Source organism: Macaca mulatta, chromosome 10 (genome assembly GCF_049350105.2).
Source record: "Macaca mulatta isolate MMU2019108-1 chromosome 10, T2T-MMU8v2.0, whole genome shotgun sequence".
NCBI lineage: Eukaryota > Metazoa > Chordata > Mammalia > Primates > Cercopithecidae > Macaca > Macaca mulatta.
The window spans coordinates 61362539-61382980 of NC_133415.1; the positions used below are offsets into that span (position 1 = coordinate 61362539).

The following is a 20442-nucleotide window of genomic DNA, read 5'->3' on the forward strand; positions in this document are numbered from 1 at the left end:
ATCACATGGGGTTTGGAATCCATTAGTACTGAATGTTCTTATATTCCCTCCTCCCATCCTTCCTCCAGGCATTGCCCTCCATCTCTCTGACTGTTCATATGTGGTAGCCAGCGTGTACAGGATATGGCTTCATTTTCCTGCTGTGATCTCCTTTGTGATTTCAAAAAGGTTAATTCATTACTTAGTAGAAAATGTGAAATTCAACAAAAATATTGCCTTTCTTACTAAGCAAACTAAGCCTGGTCTAGCTGGGGATATGATGTAACAATTTTCTTGGTGGTCTGCCCTCAAACCGTCAGGTTTCCATAGCCTTATCAATGTAGCCGTGGACCATGGGGAGCTAGCATTGCCTCCAGGGTGATGTCACAGTTCCTGAATCCTTGCACTAGGTGGGGCCAGCCTCCTGTTGTGTAGACTCATCACTATACCAGTCCTCTATTCCTGGTCTCTGGAGCTTTTATTCGGGAAAGTGACCCGTTAGCTTCTGAGGACCAGGGTGAGAGAGGACAAGCTTGAATGCCCTTCACAATGGAGAGATGTGTGCAGACCGGACAGGCATCAGTTCCTCTATCAGTGCACAGGTAGCTGCAATGTAAGTGGCTAGTGTGCAGGAACAGCCAGAGAGCTGGAGGATAAACACCTTGGCTTCCTTCTCCTGGAGGGGACAGTTCTGAGTCCTCATGTCCCCGCCCCCCTCCCTCAGAGACCACACCTCGGCTGCTCACAGCGATGGCTGCCCATCAACTCACCCTTCCATGCCCCCACCTCCACACTTCTGGTCCCTCTTCCTCGTGCCCTTACAGGTGATTCCTGGAATCCTCTCTCAGATAAACTGCTTGACTCCAAATCCTTGTCTTAGGCCTGCATGTGAGGAGATAAAACCCAGACAAAGAGGTAGACGTGAGCAGATGCGCTCCCCTGAACAGGAGATAAGTGGGCTGAGAGGTGAAGGAAGAGGACGAGGTAAGAGAGTGGGGATGGGGAGAGTGGTCTAGGCAGGAATGCACATGCAAGGGCTCTGAGCACGCACGGCCTCATGGAATCTCCAGGCCTGCCCGCTTCCGTTTGGAAGGAGGGCACGTCAGGGTTTCCAGTGCTGGGCGGCGCTGTTGGCATTCGAGGCTCACTCTTTGCCATGGGGGCTGTCCTGTCACTGTAGAGTGGTAAGAAGCATTCCTGGCCTCTACCCACTAGACACCAGAAAGATCCCCCAGTTGTGACAACCAGAAATGTCCCCAGACACTGTTAAATGTCCCCTAGGGGGCAATGTTGCTTCCTGTGGAACTGGGGTACAGGGCTCTGAAAAGATGAGGACGGAGAGTTGGCCGCTGCCAGTGTCCCCCTTCCTTTGCACATTCATGGACATGTCCCTTGCCAGGTCCTCCTTAAGGCCGGTGACTGGCCAGGCTGCCTGCTGAGCGACAGGAGGGCTTGTTGGCTCAGTTGCTTTTCAGAGGCCTGACTGGTGGACATTCTTGCCTTTGTCCACTAGATGGACCCATTGCAATGCCGTACCCAGGAGACGAGGGGTGGCCAGAAAGGTTCCAGTTTCACTGAGATGGAGAATTTGGTATTTGAGGCATTTTCCAGTTGAATTCTCCTGACCCCTTCAAGTCCTGGAACCCAAAATGTTGTATTTCTCCCAAGTGCGTTTGTGGGTGCAGCTGTGTGGAGAGGCAGCCAGGGCTTGGCCATGAGCTCCTGCAAGCTCACCCGGGACAGGTGTGAGTTCCAGCACCATCACTTCTTCCCTGTCTGTAAAGTCGGGGTAAACAAAACGCTTATTTCACAGGGCGGCCACAAACACTAAATGCGACACGACTAGTCAAGTGTGGAGCCCAGGCCCATCTCCCAGAGGAGCTCAAAAAATATTAGCAGCCCTTACCATTGGAGCCTCTGCCTCCTAGACCTGCCCCAATATCTATGGAGGGTGGGAGCAGAGTCGCTTTTCCTCACTGGACCTCAGTTTACTCCTCAGAAAGACAGCAGTGATGATGCCCTCTCAAGATACCCTCTAACTCCACAATCCCTCTCTCTATTGATCGTGTAGGATGAGGCAGTCCAAGTTAAACACTTTGTTCTTAGCACCTCATTTCATTTCCATAAAAGTCTTACAGGACACACGCTTTTCTTACCTGCATCTTACATAAAGGTAAACCAAGGCACAGAGGGCTCAGTGGGTGAGGAGGGTTTCAAACCCGGCTGTCTAGACCCGGCGCCCACATGGCTAACCATCCCGTAACCTGCAAGGAAAAATGGTTGTTGTCATTCCTTCTGCAAAAGAAGGATGGCTGCTTGGTTCACAAAGGTTAAAGTTATTTAGCAAGGGGAGCTCAAAGGGCTTTGACTGCATTGCAGCCTGGGAGTCAGAGCAGGAATGGAAAACAACCACGAGCTGGCATTGTGTCCGGACCCTTCGAGGGGTTCCTTGAAAGGAGCTATTTTCCTTTTATTCCTATGCAGGGGTTGGCAAACTTTTTCTGTAAAAGGCCAGAGAATAAATAGCTTAGACCCTGCAGGCCATATGGTCTCTGTCACAACTACTCAACTCTGTCAATGCAGCACAAAAGCAGTCATGGACAAAATGAAAACAAATGGGAGTGGCTGTGTACCAATAAAACTTTGTTTATTAAAGGCAGGCAGTGGCCTAGATTTGGCCTCCTGGCCACAGTTTGCCAGTCCCTGAGCGAATGCAGCACTTTACCCCAAACTTGTACTGAAGTTTTAGTTGCGCTTCATGTGGCCAAAAGCATTGCCCACCAAACGTGGACCGTGTCCCCAGTGTGGGATTCCTACGTGGCCAAAGATAAAAAGCATTTGGCTTTTATTGATAAGGTGTTTCTAAGTGGAATATGTCAGAATGGGTCAGGCTCTAATGAGTGTCTGGGAAACAGAGCCTAGGCAGGCACACGGGGAATGGGCTGGCTTCTCTCCTCTGGGTCTGTCCCAGAGAGCCTGCAGGCAGTCCACACAGCGGACATGGTTTCTCTGCCCAACTCTGAAAGTAGACGACATGAAACGTGTGAATGATACTTTCTCACATCACACTACGTCAACCTGCAGAAGCTTGCACTGCATGTGCATGTGCTGGTGCACGCCCGGGAAGGCAGCAGCTGACTGGGACCCACTTTCCCCTGTGCAGAGATGGGAAGGTCTGTCTAGAGTGCCTGCTTAGCTGCTTCTGGTGCCCCCCACACAGTCCCTGTCTATTCACTGCTAGGAAGAATCCTGGTTCTGCTTCTGTGACAAGTTGCACGAATTGCCCCGATCCAGCCAACTGCAGTGTTAAGACTCAGCAGTGGGTAGCTAGAGGGGGATTCTGACTTGTAATGCTACATGGGTCCTCATCAAACCTGAGAAAGTATCAACTCCTTGTAAGGAAAAAGATATCAGAGAATTATCAACATATCTCATAAACCTATACAGCTCCAGGAAGAAACACCTAGTGAATGTAGCTCTTAACCAACAGCAGCATACATCTTTGCACATTTTTTAAACCCTATAAAACCAACAAATTCAAATTATCAGCATTAGTTTAACATGATCGATGGTGTTTTGAGTGAAACTAAATGGTCATGTTGAATAGTAGAAAGATGTCTTGGCTGCATGCTTTCCTGATGGAATGGCTTTGGTGACATCATCCTCACATTTTCAGTAATTTTCCTGAAAATAGTGAACTCATTTTAACTACACTTTCATTATGTCGATGGAGAAATCACTTCTAATTGTGCATTACAGACCAGAATACTCCAGAAAGCAAAAATCTACCACAGAATGATAAAAGTTTTCTTTCATATTCTCTGTGTTGCAAGAGACCAGTTGCAAGGTGGCACATATATACAGCCTGAGAAAGCTGTTGGCTCAGAAAAAGGTAGCATCTTAGCTGCTGCCAGCCACTTGGGAATTGATAAGCCACTGTGATTCAGTTCTTGCTGCTTCCCTCTTGTTGATGCATTATAAGGCTTCTCCACATAGGTGGCTCCCGGCCAGCTTGGTAACAAAGACATAAAGACCTTTGCAACTGGGCAGTTCTGCTGTTGGGCAGCATTGCTAGCCAGTGTGTGCCATGTCTTCAGGAAAATGGAAATTTTTGAGATTCTCATTTGAACTTGGGGATCCCTAAGAGTACAATACATTTTGTCCTATGAGTACACAGGAAGGTGGGTTTTCCATGCAACCGGTTTCTTGCTTAAGCAGTAAGTGTTTTTTCTTAGATGCTTAGGTTGCCACTTGTAAAACTTTTACTTCACATTCATAGTTCGAGGAATGTTGACTAGTCTGCATTCTGATTTTCTACCATGGTTTTGTGTCAGCTTTTTTTCCTAAAAATGATTTTATAACATCTACAGAGCCAATTGTTTACCAAAGAAACAGTTTGCTGACTTTGTTATGTGAGTGGGAAATAATATTTAATGTGTAGAAATTAGGTTATTAATTTGTCCAGGAAGTATATTCTTTTTCAAAATTCACCTATGTCTGTAATTTTTGATTTTGTTTTTGTGCTTGTGTTCATCTTTGGGGTCATGGAAGCAAACAATTCTACAGGTAAAACCACATGGAATTATTATTTCTGTAGGTCAAACATAGAGGCAAATATATTAACATATGATTCAGTCTGATAGAATATAGTCATATCATCAGCTTTATCGATATGATGCACAGGCATTCTCATTAAAAAAAAAAAAATCCCCAAGCCAGATTTCAAATCTAAAAACTAAATGTGAAGCTTCTTATTCAGGAAACAAAATTGCAAAGCTGACAATGTGATGGGCCATGGGAAGAGATAGAGCTGGCGGGGTGATAGATAATTAGAGGCAGCTCAGGGTTCCCGAGACGGAGCTTCTTCCCCAGTGGATGATGAACGATGCCGGGAACAACATCTTTGGCGACTCCTGTTCTTATAACCATGTTTTTGGAAGATGTAGCGGAGAAAACTTGCCAGCATGATTTGGTTCTCTCACTTTCTAGCTTTAAGTTTGAGCATCAGCTGGAGCTTTGGTGGGAAGAGGTGAAGGGGACTCTGGGTCAAAATTTTCTCTGCTTTGCAATTTCCCTCAAGTGTGAACCTCTGAGCAGGTCGAGGGTCCATTATGGACGATGGCCGTACGCAGAGCTGACAGCAAGGAGAAAATGACCCAGCAGGGAAAGAATTAAAAGAATGTCACCGTTGTTTGCTCTGGCTCACTTTTTTAATACACCAGTCACCTTGACATTTCTAAAGGAATTTTTCAAGAGCCGACGTTTAAAAAGTATGCAACTTGTCCAAATAAAATGTTCAGAATCACCAGGTGGGCCCCCTAAATTTTGGCTGTGCTATTCCTCTCACAAAGGTGTGACTTGAATCTTGTTTAACCAAGAGTCACCTATACTTTTGCTGGTGAGAAAGTATTTTCCATTTCAGGTGACCGAGTCTGGGATACCCGGCCTTTGCTGAATGTCAACACTGTTGGGGCTTCTGGTGGTTGCTCAGTGACCCTAGATAAGCACATTCATGCTTAGCAATTCCAAGGTTTTTACTTCCCAGCTTGGGACAATACAAATCATTAACATGTTCTAATCTCAAGAAAAGGACTTCTTCGTTTAACAAATAACATCAGATGTGAAAAGCAATGGAATCCCTCTTGGTCTTTCAGTATTGCATTTGTGTGTGTAGAGCTGGGTTTATTACACATTTGCCTGTTGCGAAATTCTATTAGACCAAACTCCATTAAAATATCCAACAGTGGCAGAACACAGCAAAGATTTGTGTCCACAATTTCATTAATCGAGTGTGCAGGCATAATATAATTCAGACTGAGTATCCCTTATCTGAAATACTTGGGACCAGAAGTGTTTCAGATTTCACATTTTGGAATATACTTACTGGTTGTGTGTTGCAAATCCCAAAATCTAAACTCCAAAATCCCAAATCCAATGAGCATTTTTTAAGGCATCATGTTGGCCTTCAATAGGGAGCATTTCAGAGATCAAATTTTCAGATCTGCAAATTCAACCTGTACTGAATTGAGAAATGGCTCATGAGGAAGCCAACATTGAGGAAGACTTTGAAGGATAGGTTAGATTTTGACATGAATTGGACTTTGGAGTCAAACTGCAGCTTCCAAATTCTGGGCTCAGATCCACAAAGAAATCTTCAGCTCAGTTCAAGATTCTGTTATTAAAAACTGTGCGACCTTAGGGGAGGTTAGGAACCATTAGGAGCCTCAGGTCCTCTCCCACAGGGCAACAATAAGAACCAACACTGCTGAAAATCCTGTAACTTGGGACTAACACTTGGTAAGTACTTTACAGTACGTGTGATTGCCTCTGCTACTACTGTGCTGTTTGCTATTGTTATCATCCTCACCACTTGTGGTAGGAGGCATTATTTGCCATAAATCTTCATCTCTCCTGCATCCACACCCTTGCCAAGGTAAGGTGCATGTGAACTATTTTCTTGCCCCTTTACTTTGGGCTGGAGCATTCAACTTTGTTTCACCAATAGCCTGTAGAAGAAGGGACTGTTTTCCAGTTTTGAGCCTAGGAATCAAGAAGCGTTTTATGTTTCCACATTCCCTCTTATTTTTCTTCCAATGACATGAGAAGAAGTCCTCCTGGGTCACTACTGTGCCTGCAGCCTTGGCTCAAAACAAGCACTGGTGGAGCTGAGCACCCCTTGCCCACCCACAGACCAGCACTGAGAGCAGAACCACCTGGGCCAAGGCAGCATGGAGCAGAACTGCCTGGCAAAGCCCAGCCCTGATCAGCTGAACCCAGAGAACACACAGGCACATGAGCAACAGTAAATGACTGCTGGATTTTGCCATTGATATGAGGATGTTTTGTTATGCAGCTAAAGCTAACTGATACATTATTCCTGATAATTTCAATACCAGAGGCTGTTGAATAAGCAATAGTCTGATGGAGGGGCTATATAGGATGGAAACTGGAAACAGTGGGAAAACAGGGTATGGAAAACAGAACAGTGGGAACTAAGGATTAAAGAGCGTGGAGATTACAGAGGTCCCTGAGGATAAAGCTAAGGAGCCCAGGCTTTACCCATTTTACAGAGGTATCCCCTGGAGGCTTTAAGGAGGTTGAGGTGAACAAGCAGAACATTAGGAGAGGTGATAGGACAGCAGCTCCTTCTCATGCAGGCCATGCAGGATGGGGCTGGTCACCTGGCACCACAGCTCCCTGCACCCTCCTCCCATCAGGCATTGGAGAGGCTGTCCAGTTGGTGGTCTCCCTTCCTTTCCCTGTCCAGAGTGGCCTTGATCATCTTTTCCCCGGATTTTAGCATTGATAAATACACCAGGGGGCAGTGAGGTGGCAGCCCAGACCCTCTCTCCTTCCTGACAAATCCACTATCCTGGACATTGTCTAGACCTGGGACTGTGGCTAAACAAGAGTAACAGACACTAAACCAATGATCTGCACTTTGTCCCTATATTGTCAGCAGCTCCAGCAGCCTAAGGGCTATCCTCTGAAGCAGAGTCACAGAGCCAAGTGTAGCAAGAAAAGGCTTGGTGATGCTGGGGGAGGAGGAACCGGCACAGAGGAATCCAAAGGAGCCTTGGCAGCATCACGGCAGACAAACCTGTGCCCGCTGACTGCCCTACTCAGACTTTGCCTGTCTGTGGTGGCCCACTGTCCTTGGGGTGGATCAGCCCGGGAGTTTCATTAAAGTGAAGGGGACAGGGGGATTGTGGGCAGTGTTGGGACCCAGCAAAGCCCTGGGCTTAACGGATCAGAACCAAAACCCCAGCTCCACATGGGCAGCCCTCAGTTTTAATGGGCCAGCCCCTTCTGAGAAACCCAGCCAGGGAGGAGCACAGGACCAGCAACAGGGGATGCTTCTAAACCCCTATCTCGCTTGATAAGCTCAGCACCTTCCAAGCATCTGAAGAATGTTTATATTCCTATAAGTTTCTGAAGCCACGTTCAAATCGTAGCTCTACCACCAATGAGCTGCATGCTGGAGGGGAAGTGACTTCACCCCAGGCCTGAGTTCCACATGCCTAGACTGGGTGAGAGGGCCTCGCCACAAGCTCTCCAAGAGGACGACCTGCACCCTGTGCCTTTAATGCACTTAGAGCAGCAGGTGCCTCATTAAACGCTCACTGCCATTCTGCGATCATTATTGCATTCACTTCCTGGGGCTGCTGCAACAAAGTCCCACAACCTGGGGGAGCTGAAACAGCAGACCCTGACTGTGTCAGGGTTCTGGACACTGGAAGTCTGAGATCAAGGTGTGGTCGGAGCTGGTTCCTTCCGAGGACTGTGGGGAAGACTGTTCCACGCCTCTCTGCAACTCCAGGTGATTTGCAGGCAACCTTTCCATTGCTGGCTTCGCAGACACATCACCCAGTCTCTGCCTTCGTGTTCACACGGCGCTCTCCCTGAGTGTGTGTCTGTGTCCCAGCCTCCCCTGTTTATAAGGACATAGTCGCATTACATGAGTACTATTACTCTAATAGGACCTCATCTTAACTAACTACATCACAAATAGCCCATTGCCACATAAGGTAGCATTCTGAAGTACTGGGGGCTAGGACATCAACATAGGAATTTGGGGAGCACATAATTCAACCCATGACAATGATTAGCATGTTATTATTAAGAATATGTAACCACTATAGGACGAACGCAAATACTGTAAAATCCTACTCATAGGTGTGCGGGGATTCAATGGCATCACTGGAAAATTGTCTGACACAAAGAAGAGGTTCAACAAATGGTGTTTTACTTCCTCACTGTCAGCCTAAATGTAAAATGTATTTGCTCATTGGCCCAACAGACATGTTTTGACTTCTAATTTTATGCCAGCTTTACATATACATGCTTATACATTGTATGTGACATTTTGTACATGTAAACATTAGTTCTGCCTTCTAATGTTATTTTGAAATTTCCTTTCCCTTGTCAAAGTGTTCTTTTTAAATTATATAAAATAGCTGAATAATATTTTAAAGCCAAAATGCTACAATTTACTTGCCATGTTTTATAATTTGCTTGCATTCAGATGGTGTACCATCTTGTATTCTGTTACGAAACAGCACAACCATGCATCTCTAACCCTGCCACCCTACCCCTAGAACTTTATTTACTATGAAATGTGTCTCCTTGTACTTTCATTTGCATTTATTGAGAACTGGAAGGTAGAACCTACTTCCCTGTCAATGTTGACCATCAGTATTTCCTCCCACATGTGGCTTCTGTTTCTGTCTCTGGGCAGATTTATTCTAACCTGCCCTCAACTCTGTAAGAAGATTGTTCATTCTCTAGGGCTAGTCCAAGCCTCCTGGCCCCGTGCTTACTTCAAATTCACTTAAATCTGACATAAAAGTTTTCAGGACAGGCTGGATCAAGCTGTGCCCTTGTGTGAGCACTCTCTGGGCAGAATGTCTGGTCATCTTCTGTGTAAATTCTTTCCCATGACTCACAAATAGAAATCAGGAGAGGAGGGAGGTAAGAGGTGCAAGACTCTGCAGCTGTCTGGAGAGTCAGCAAAGGGAGACAGAATCTTTAGTTACTTCACATGTATAACAATATGGCTGGGTTTTCTTTGATTTTGTTTACACTGTTGAGTTATCAAAAGAAGTGGTGCATAAAAATGTCAAATAACCAGATTCTCTCCCTTTCTTACTGACTACATAACTCTAAGAAGCATGGCCAGACCCATGGCTCAGTGGCACCTATACACGGCCACATATGAGAAAGCCAGGGATGGGTGGCCTCATCGTACCCCAAGCACAAGGCCTCATCCACGCAGCCCTGCTGGTTTGATAGCAGCAACATAGGCAAGCTCTCGGGATTTTTATTTGGTGGGCTTGTCTACTCCGTAGCTCACCCTCAAAAGAGGAAGTGCCCAGAAAGTCACCAGCTGAAGCAGGCATAGAAGATCTGGGCCCATTTGCTCATTTGTTCCTTGCACAGAGTTTAGGAAGGTACCCATCTTGCAGGAAATACAACCTGGTTTGTCGAATAAATGCATTGCAAAGAAGGGAGACGGGAAGATAGGGAGAAAGGGAGAAGGTCAGGGCAGTGGAGTGCGAGGCAAAGAGAAAGAAAGGGAGAAAGAGATGGGGAGGACACCTACCAGTTAAAGGAGATTGAGAACAACTCATTGCAATAGGTAATTTAGCTGCTAATTCAAAGAAACCGCTAAAAAAAGATGATGATATTTATGAGGCAGTTAGAAATATAAACATGAACTGGATTATTTGATGATACCGAGGAAACTGTTGCTCATTATTTTACATACAGTAATAGCATTGTGATTGTATTTTTTTCCATTTTTATTTTAGATTCAGGGGGTACATATGCAGGTTTGTTACCTGGATATATTGCGTGATGCTGAGGTTGGGGTACAAATAATCCCATTAACTGGGTATTGAGCATGGTATCTAATAGTTGCTTTTTCAATTTTGACCCCCTGCCTACCCCTCACCTCTAGTAGTGCCCAGTATCTGTTGTTGTTTCTTTATATCCATGAGTACTCAATGTTTAGTTTCCACTTATAAATGAGAACTACTGGCTTTCTGTTCCTGCCTTAATTTAATTAGGATAAGGGCCTCCAGCTGCATCCAAATTGCTGCAGAGGATATGATTTTGTTCTTTTTTTCATGGCTGCATGGTATTCCATTGTGTATTTGTGCCACATTTTCTTTATCCAGTCGATATGATTATATTTTTTAAGACGACTTCTTATATTTTAGTGGTACACAGCAAAACATTTACTGGATAAAATTATGTGATGGTGAGAGCATAAAGAAACCAGTTGGCTGTAAGTTTGTACTTAATTAAGCAGTGACCTAGAGTTTTCATTAGGGAACCCACTCCGTAAATGTCAAGATAAGGATACCTTTTCTCTGAACTCATTCAGTATCTAAAGAGAAAAGTTTCTCCAAGCTTTTTATCAACAGTTGGGTGAGGAGCGGGCCACCTGCACTGTGGGTGATGCAAAATTGATAGGGGCTGGTGTCTGCACCTCACCCTTCAGCTTCAGGATGTCATACAAACTTTATTTGGTGAAGCCCTGGGTCCCACCCTGCCTTCTGCTGTGCCTGGAGTAGCTAAGTCAGGGAGTCTCTTGTTTCCATTTCTCCCAGTAATGTGGTCTGCATAGGGAAGGCAGGCCTATGCCTGCATGGGGAAGACATGGCCTGATCGTTGATGATGCTGAGGTTTGAGGCACAAATGATTCCGTCACCTGGGTACTGAGCATAGTATCCAACAGTTAGTTTTTCAACCCTTGCCCTCCTGCCTCCCTCTCTGATAGTGTCATCTCTTCCTTTCCAGTACCTCCCGCCCAAGCCTTGTGGATGTGCTAATTCCTCTCTCCGCTCTGGGTTGGTAATCCTTCCTGTACACAGGAAAGGAACACGTGAGAATGGCAGCTCAGTTCTAGGTAGGATGCAGGCAGCCTGCAGCACTCCCCCTGAAGGCTTGGCTCAATCACACATTCTCATCTGCCCATTTGTCAACAAACAGGGACCAGTTCTGCCCACAGTGCTGGTGGATGCAGAAAACCAGGTCCCCACTGTCCGTGAGTTTTGCCCTGGTTAGACAGTGTGAAGGTATCAAGTGACTGAAGATAATTAGCATCCAACAATGAGAATAAAACTGAAAACATCGATGTGGATTACAGTCAACCCAAGCTGGTAGTCTATTTATGTAAAGTTTGGACAAAACTAACCTAGCCTGATAAAAGTTAAGTCAGAGGTTGCCCTAGTAGGGTCAGGGAAGGCGGTTAGCTGGGCACACATGTGAAGGACTTTCTGGAGCAGTGGAATGTTCTAGATTTTGATTTGGGGAAACCGTTACATCTTCTGTCAAACCTCACTGAACTAGAGGGAGTGACACTTCTCTGAGAGTACCTTGTATATGATTATGATTTCTGAGATCATGTCTATGTTTTATGTATTTGAGAAACAAAACTAAATCAATAGGGCAGGGAAAATCCTCCTGCCAATGGTGGCCTGAAAAACTCACTCTGTCACATATACATGAAGTTGATGAGTGACAACAATTTGATGTCTTAACCAGGGGTTCTTGTCCTGGTCTAAGGATGTATTATGACAGAGGCCCCAAAATCCCCTAAAATAAGATGGAAAATGTCGTTCATATATTGAGTTTTCTAGGAATGGAAGCCACTGTTCCATCAGATTCCCAAAATCGTTCCTGACTCAGTGGACTTAGAAACTCCTCTTCTAAAAACAAACAAACAAACAAATAGTCTGATGAGTTAATGCTGGAGCATGCAGGAAGCATAGAGCCCAGTGCCTCTGTCCCTGGGGAATCACATTTTTCCTGAAAGCTTCCAGAAAGTTGAGAGGCTGGCATTTGCTTCCTTGCTCTGCTACCACCTGCAGAGTGAATGAAGAAATATGGAGGCCACCGTCTACCAGGGCTTTGAGGGTGGGGTATGTAGTAAAAGATAAGGAGGTTCCTTTAAAAAAATTGAAAGTAAAACTACTAATATTATGACTGCACTAATGCACATTCCCACCAGCAATATAAAAGGGTTACCCCTTTCTCTACATCCTAACCAGCAATTATTATTTATTGTCTTTTTGATAGTGGCTATTCTAACCTGGGTGAGATGATATCTTATTTTGGTTTCAATTTACATTTTCCCTATGATTAGTGATGTTGAGCATTTTTTCATATACCAGTTGGTCATTTGTGTGTCTTCCTTTGAGAAATGCCTATTCAAGTATTTTGCTCTTCTTTAACTTTATAAGGTTTTTAAATTTGTTTTGTTTTCTTTTTGCTATTGAGTTGTTTGAGTTTCTTATATAGTTTAGATATTGTCCTCTTGTCAGATGTATAGTTTGCCAGTATTTTTTCCCGTTCTGTAGGTTGTATCTTCACTCTGTTGATTGTTTCCCTTGCTGTGCAGAAGCTTTTAGGTTTGATGTGATCTCATTTGTCTATGTTTGCTTTTATTCTCTGTGTTGGTCTTCTCCCAAAAAATATTTGCTCAGATCAATGTCATAAAGCACTTCCTCTGTGTTTTCTTCTAGGAATTTTATAGTTCTAGGTCTTACATTTAAATTCTTGTTTATTTGTTTGTTTGTTTGTTTGTTTTGAGATGGAGTGTTGCTCTGTCACCAGGCTGGAGTGCAGTGGCACGATCTCAGCTCACTGCAACCTCTGCCTCCTGGGTTCAAGAGATTCTCCTGCTTCAGCTCTTGAGTAGCTGCGGCTACAGATGCACACCACCACACTCAGCTAATTTTTGTATTTTTAGCAGAGATGGGGTTTTACCATGTTGGCCAGGATGGTCTTGATCTCTTGACCTCGTGATATGCCCACCTTGGCCTCTCAAAGTGCTGGGATTAAAGGCTTGAGCCACCACACCAGCCTACATTTAAGTTTTTAATCCACTTGAGTTAATTTTTGTTGATTTTATATATGATGACAGATAAGAATCTAATTTCATTCTTCTACTTTGGACACCCAGTTTTACCAACACTACTTATTGAACAGACTGTCCTTTTCCCATCGTGTGTTCTTGGGCATCTTTGTCTAAAATTAATTGGCTGTAAGTGTATAGATTTATTGCTGTGTTCTCTTTTGTGTTCCATTAGTCCATCTGTCTGATTTTGTACCAGTACCATGCTGATTTGGTTATCATAGCTTTATAGTGTACTTTGAAGTCAGGTAGTGTGATGCCTTACAGCTTTGTTCTTTTTGCCTAAGATTGTTTTGGCTATTGGGGGGTCTTTTGTGATTTTATGTAAATTTTATAATTGTTGTTTATATTTCTGTGAAGAATATCATTGATACTTTGATACAGATGGCATTAAATCTATAAATATTTTTAGTAGTATAGACATTTCAACAATATTAATTCCTCTAATCCATGAACATGGAACCTCCTTTATATCTTCTTAAATTTGTTTCACCAATGTTTAATAGTTTTTATTGCAGAGACATTTCACCTCTTTCATAAATTTATTCCTAGGTATTTTTGTAACTATTGTAAATGGAATTGTTTTCTATACTTCTTTTTCAGATAGTTTGTTATTACCATACAGAAATGCTATTGACTTTTGTATGTTGATTTTTGGAACCTGCAACTTTACTGAATTGGTTTATTAGTTCTAACAGCTATTTAGTGAAGTGCTTAGGATTTTCTATCTATAAGCTCATGTCATCAATAAGCAGGAACAATTTAACTTTATTCCTTTTGACTTGGATACTTTCTATTTATTTCTCTTGCCTATTTTCTCTGTCTAGTACTCTCAGTACTTTGTTGAATAAAAGAGGTAAAAGTGGGCATCCTTGTCTTGTTTCTAATTTAGAGAAACAGCTTTCAACTTTTTGCCTTCCAGAATGATGTTAGCTGTGTGTTTTTCATATATAACAAAGCCTTTATTGTGTTGAGGTACATTCCTTCTACACCTAATTTCTTTTCTTTTTTATCATGAAGGAGATGTTGATTTTTGTCAAATACTTTTTCTGCATCTATTGAAATAATCATATGGTTTTTATCCTTCATTCTGTTAATGTGATGTATTATGTTTATTGATTTGAGTATGTTGAACTATCCTTGCATTCCTAGGATGAATCCCACTTGATCCTGCTGAATGATCTTTGTGTCATACTATTGAACTTGGTTTTCTAGTATTTTGCTGAGGATTTTTACATCTATTTTCATCAGGGATATTGGCTTGTAGTTTATTTTTTTTGTTGTTGTATCGTTGTCTGGTTTTGCTATCAGGGTAATACTTGCCTTACAAAATTGGTTTGAAATAATTTCCTTTTGTTCAAGTTTTTGGCCTAGTTTTTAAAAGTTGGTATTAATTCTTCTTTAAATGTTTGGTGGAATTCAGCAGTGAAGCCATCAGGTCCTGGGCTTTTCTTTGATGGAAGATGTTTTATTATCAATTCAGTCCCTTTTGTCATTATCGTTCTATTTAGTCTATTGATCTGTTTTTTCATAGTTCAATCTTGGTAAGTTGTATGCATCCTGAAAAAAATCTTTTTTTACACACTTTATATATCAAACAGAATGCAGAGTGAGACATGGCATTTGTTGTACATCCCTATGCTGATGTTGAAATTTCATTGAGGTAGTTTATTTTCTATTTTCCCATCTTTCTGCTTTGCTCCTCTGGTTTCTTGATACTATCCTTTCACTCTAATGACACTGTAGTTATTCCTTTACCAGGCTCAAAATTTTCTCTTCTCCAGAGCATTCCTCTCATGCTGCCTCTTCTTGGGCTGCCTTTCACTTCAACCCATCCTTCTTTGTTGACATCTCACCACCATTCAAAGCAGTGTTCATGTTCCTTGCTGACCTGCCTTGACTCCCTAGCTCTTCCTTGAGCCCCTAGCACATGTGATAAATGGCTTGCAGAAGTGGCCCCAAAGCTCCTCCCAAGCATATATCCACACCTGTTTGCAATCTGACTCAATTTCCATCAAGAGATGGAGTCTATTTGATGCCTCTTAAATCCAGATTGGACAAATGCTTTGGCTAAGGAGACATTAGAAAATATGGCACAGTGAAGATTTGAAAAGTGCTTGTTCATTGGATCTTGGCCTCTTTTGTTGCTCAAGATACTTCTGCCTCCAAGAAAATGAGACTGGGTTGTCCTGTTGAAGGAAGAGAGTCACATGGCTATTGTTCAGATAACATCAAGCTAACCACCAGGCATGTGACTGTGACCATCTAAGATAACCCAGTTTCAGATCAGCTGATACAGAGCAGAAACACTGTCCAATAACCAAGGGAACCTGACAGATATGTAATATTTCTTACTTTAAATCTCTATATTTGAGTTGATTTCTTATCCAGCAAAAACTGCCTGATATGACACCTTCACAACGCCTTTCTATATTCCAACTTAATTGTAGCATCCTTGACCACAGAACCACTTTGACTGACATCCTCTGAAACTCCTTCAGGACTTAGATTCTGCCTCACTCATTTAAGGAGCAGAGGACATGTTTGTTGATTGACAATCTCGTCCAAAGTTTCCACTGTGCTTCAAGGATCAGTTAGTAATTTAATTCCTTTAGAGGCTGGCTTAGGTCCCCAGGCACCAGCTAAAAACAAACCTGCTACATCAAATCTTCTTGAAAAAAAAGCCAACAGATCATAAGCTTTGAAATCAACTGTAGGATCTATGGAGGAGCATTTTGCTAGGGCTTCAAAGACCATGGGCATTAATATAATCTCACCCTTCAGACTCAGATACTCTCTCTGATTTCTCCTTCAGTTCCTGCAGAGAATTTGAGGTCAAAGGGAATGGAAGAGTCTGCTAGTTCAAATGAATTGAGGTGGGGATGATTAAAAATTGAATCTCAGCTGACAAAATTGAGAAGTAAAGTTTCTCTGAAAATATTATTTTCATAGTTAAAAGGAATTTGCATATATATAAATGACTTTCTATCATTTAAAAATGCTTCCACAAAAATGTACATAAGAGTTTCACCTCAATGTTGAAAATGAGAGAGTTGGAGTATATGATGAGTAAGAGCTTATAAATACATAATCCTATGTAGAGTTCTGACATCCTGAGATGCTGTCCACCTGTCCCTAACAAAAGCCATAGATTCCTAGAGGGTCATATAAAGTAAAAGGTTATTTTGAACATTCTAAATTAGTTTCTGGGAAAGGAGGGCTGTCCCCACAATCTATTTATTAAGACAAGTACTAGCCCCTGTGATGAAGTTTATTTCTCACTCATGTAAAGTCCAAAATGAGCCATCAAGATAGGTGATGGAGGGTTGGGTTGGGTACAGAAAGTATACTCCACACAGTGGCTTAGTCATCTTCAGCATGCAAATTCTATGGCCACACTGAGAGTCAATCCAATCAACAGAGGAAGACAGAAAGGGTGATACATCAGAAAGTTTTATGCAGTAGGCCTAGAAAGTAGTGTACATCCCTGTGCCCATATTTAATTGGTGGATCAGTCACATGATCACATCTAACTGCAAGGGAGGCTAAAAATGTGGTCAGCCTCCCACAGATTGTCACCAATAAATGATTTCTCCCATAATAAGAGCATCACATGGATCATGTCACATCCAGACTTGGGGATTCAGTGACATCCAGCTAATACAGAGTTTTGGTAGGAGGTGTGATTGCATGCCAAAGTTATTTCCCATGTAAAACCAATAAACAAATTCATTCAAAAACACTAGTTTATGATATATTATACTCCTGGGACAATGCTAAGATCTACAAGTCATAAAAGAAAAACACACCATAATGTCTCCCTACTGGGAGCTTATAGTAAAACTGAACACATTTGACATATTCACTGAAAGATTTGTAAATAATGCAGCATCAATTTCTAAGTATGTTTGCCTGTCATAGATAAGTGCATATTTATACATTTTTCTGACATATTTTTTCAGAACATAAGACAGTACAAAGAGTTTAGAGATAGAACAGATTCTGCTATTGTTTGAATGTCCCCTCCAAAACTCACATTGAAATTTAATTGCCATTGTGACAATATTAAGAAGTGAAACCTTTAAAAGGTGATTAATACTATTATTATGGGAGTGTGTTAGTTATCATGGGAGTGTCCTGATAAGAGGATGCATTTGGCCCCCATTTTCCCTCTCTGTCTTGCACACTTCCTTGCTACGCACAGCCTTCTGCAACGGCATGACCCTGACCAGATGCTGATGCCACGCTCTTGTACTTTCCAGCCTCCAGAACCATGAGCCAAATAAACCCCTGTTTTTTGTAAGTTACTCAGTCTGTGGTATTCTGTTATAGTAGCAGCAAATAGATGAAGAAATGAAATGGTACCGAGAAGTGGAGTTTTTGCTGTAACAAATACCTGAAAATGTGGAAGCAGCTTTGAAACTGAGTAATGGACAGAGGCTGAAAATACCTGTGAAAGGTATGGACAGATTTTGAAGTAGCTGGTTAGGAAAAGCCTAGATTACTGTGAATAACATGTTAAGGGAGATTCTTTTTTTGTATTTTTTTTTGAGACCGAGTCTGGCTCTTTCCCCCAAGCTGGAGTGCAATGGCACAATCTCAGCTCACTGCAAGCTCCTCCTCCTGGGTTCACACCATTCTCCTGCCTCAGCCTCCTGAGTAGCTGTGACTACAGGCGCCCGCCACCACGCCCAGCTAATTTTTTGTGTTTTTAGTAGACATGGGGTTTCACTGTGTTAGCCAAGATGATCTTGGTCTCCTGACCTCATGATCCGCCCACCTCGGCCTCCCAAAGTGCTAGGATTACAGGCATAAGCCACCCCGCCCAGCCATGTTAAGGGCAATTCTAATGAAGGCTCAGAAGGAAAGGATAGCTGTAGGGGAAATCTGAAACTTCTTAGAGATTACTTACATGTTTGTGACCAAAACATTGGTCAAAATATGGAAGGTAAAGGCCATTCTGATGAGGACTCAGATGGAACTGAGGAACAAAGTATCGGAAACTGAACTAAAAGAAAATCCTTGTAGCAAAGTACCAAAAGCTGAGGCTGAATTGTATACTGGCCCGAGGGTTTTGTGGAATGCAAAACTTTAGAGTACTACTAAACTAGGATATCTGGCAAAAAAAAAAAAAAAATCTAAGAAGTAAAGCATTCAGGCAGCTGTGTGGCTACTTTTAACTGTATATGGTAAGAGGCAAGTGAAGAAAACTTATTTAAAGACAGAATTTATAATTAAAAGGTAAGTAAAATGGGAAATATAGAAAAATTTCAGCCATGTAAATAGTGTAAAGGTGTCTCTTCGGGAGAACAAACCGAGGGTGTGGTGAAGTGATTGTTTACTAAAGAGATTATCATGGATAGAACAGAGGCAAGTGCTGTTCATCAAGACAATGGGAGAAAGACCCCAGAGACATTTCAGCCGTCTTTGAGGCTGCCCCTCCCATCACAGGCCCAGAGCTCTAGGCAGGCAGAGTGGTTTCAGGAAATGAACCTGGGGCACCTTTGTGGGGCGCACTGCCCATGGTCAGCTGGAGACTCTGCTTCTCACATTCCAGCACAGCACTCCTTGACACCTCAAGCCATGGTTCCAGTGGGCCCAGGTGTGACTCGACTAGATGCTCCAAAAGATATAAGTAGCAAACTCTGGCAGTGTCCATGTGGTGGTAATTCCACAGGCTCCCAGAATGCAGGAACTTTGGAACCACAAGTTCCTCCACCTACATTTTAAAGAATGCCATGGGCTGCTTGGGGACCCAGGCGGAGACCTGCTGCAGAGGCAGAGCCATCCACTAGGGTAATGCCAAGTGGAGTTATGGAAGTGGGACTACCTGAAAAACCCCAGAAGCGTAGGGCCACCAGCATGCAACTCTAGCCTAGAAAAGCGGCAGGCATGAGATTCCAACCCAGCAAAGCCAGAGAGGTTAGGCTGCTTAAGGTCTGGGGGACCACCCCAGTGTACCCAGAATGTAGGACAGGAATCATAGGAGATTTTTCTCCAACTTTAACACTTAAAGTTGTTTTTGCTGTTGGGTTTTAAATTTACTTGAGACCAGTTGCTCCTTTCTTTTTGCCTTTTCTCCCTTTTGAAATGACAACATCTAACCTATGCCTGTTCCATTACTATATTTTAGAAGCAGATAACTTGTTTTAATTTTATAGGCTCACAGCTGGAGGGAAATTTGCCCGAAGATTTATCATGCCTTGAGTCTCACACATTGCTGATGTGGATGAGGCTTTGGAGTTTGGACTTTTGAGTCAATGCCAGAACACTTAGGACTTTAGGGGCTATTGGGATGAAATGAACGTATTTTGTATGTAAGAAAGCCATGAGGTTTTTTTTGGTGGGGGGGACCAGGGATGGAATACTATGGCTGAATGTTGGAAACTTATGTCGAAACTTAATTGCCATTGCAATGGTATTAAAAACAGGGACGCTTAAGAGGTGATTACCTCACGAGGGTTCTGCCTTCATTAACGAATTAATGCCATTATCTTGGGGGAGTAGGTTAGTTGTTGTGAGAGTGGGCTCCTGCTAAAAGGATAAGTTCCACCGAGCATGGCATCTCATGCCTGTGATCCTAGCACTTTGGGAGGTAGAGGCAGGAGGATCGCTCAAGGCCAGGAGTTTGAGGCTGCCATGGCTTGTGATGGTGCCACTGCACTCCAGACTGGGCAGCAGAGTGAGACCTCATCTTAAAAAAATTTAATTTGGCTCCCATTTTTTTCTGTTTATCTTGTGTTCTCAATTGCCACGTGAAGCCTTCCACCATGGGATGATCCTCACCAGATGCCAGCACTATGCTCTTGGACTTCCTGGTCTCCAGAACTATGAACCAAATAGACTTCCAGTTTTTATAAATTACCCAGTCTGTGGTATTCCATTAGCACAGCAGAAAACAAACTGAGAAAGATGCTTAGATGCTAATTTATACCACATGGTAACCTGTGAATAGGTGTGTGAAAATGAAAACAATAGCATGAGCTACAGTCATTAGAAAAGTGCATGGAGAAAATATGACAAGCTGGGCTTCAAAGAAT

General features: G+C 42.9%; 1 long non-coding RNA gene across 1 annotated transcript; it reads left to right on the forward strand.

Annotated features, from left to right (window-relative positions):
* The first annotated feature begins 364 nt into the window (after window positions 1–364).
* On the forward strand, window positions 365–2023 carry LOC114670602 (uncharacterized). Its single transcript, XR_003720298.2, has 3 exons — window positions 365–592; window positions 860–963; window positions 1793–2023. It is a non-coding gene; the product is annotated as an uncharacterized LOC114670602 (long non-coding RNA).
* Window positions 2024–20442: the final 18419 nt, after the last annotated feature.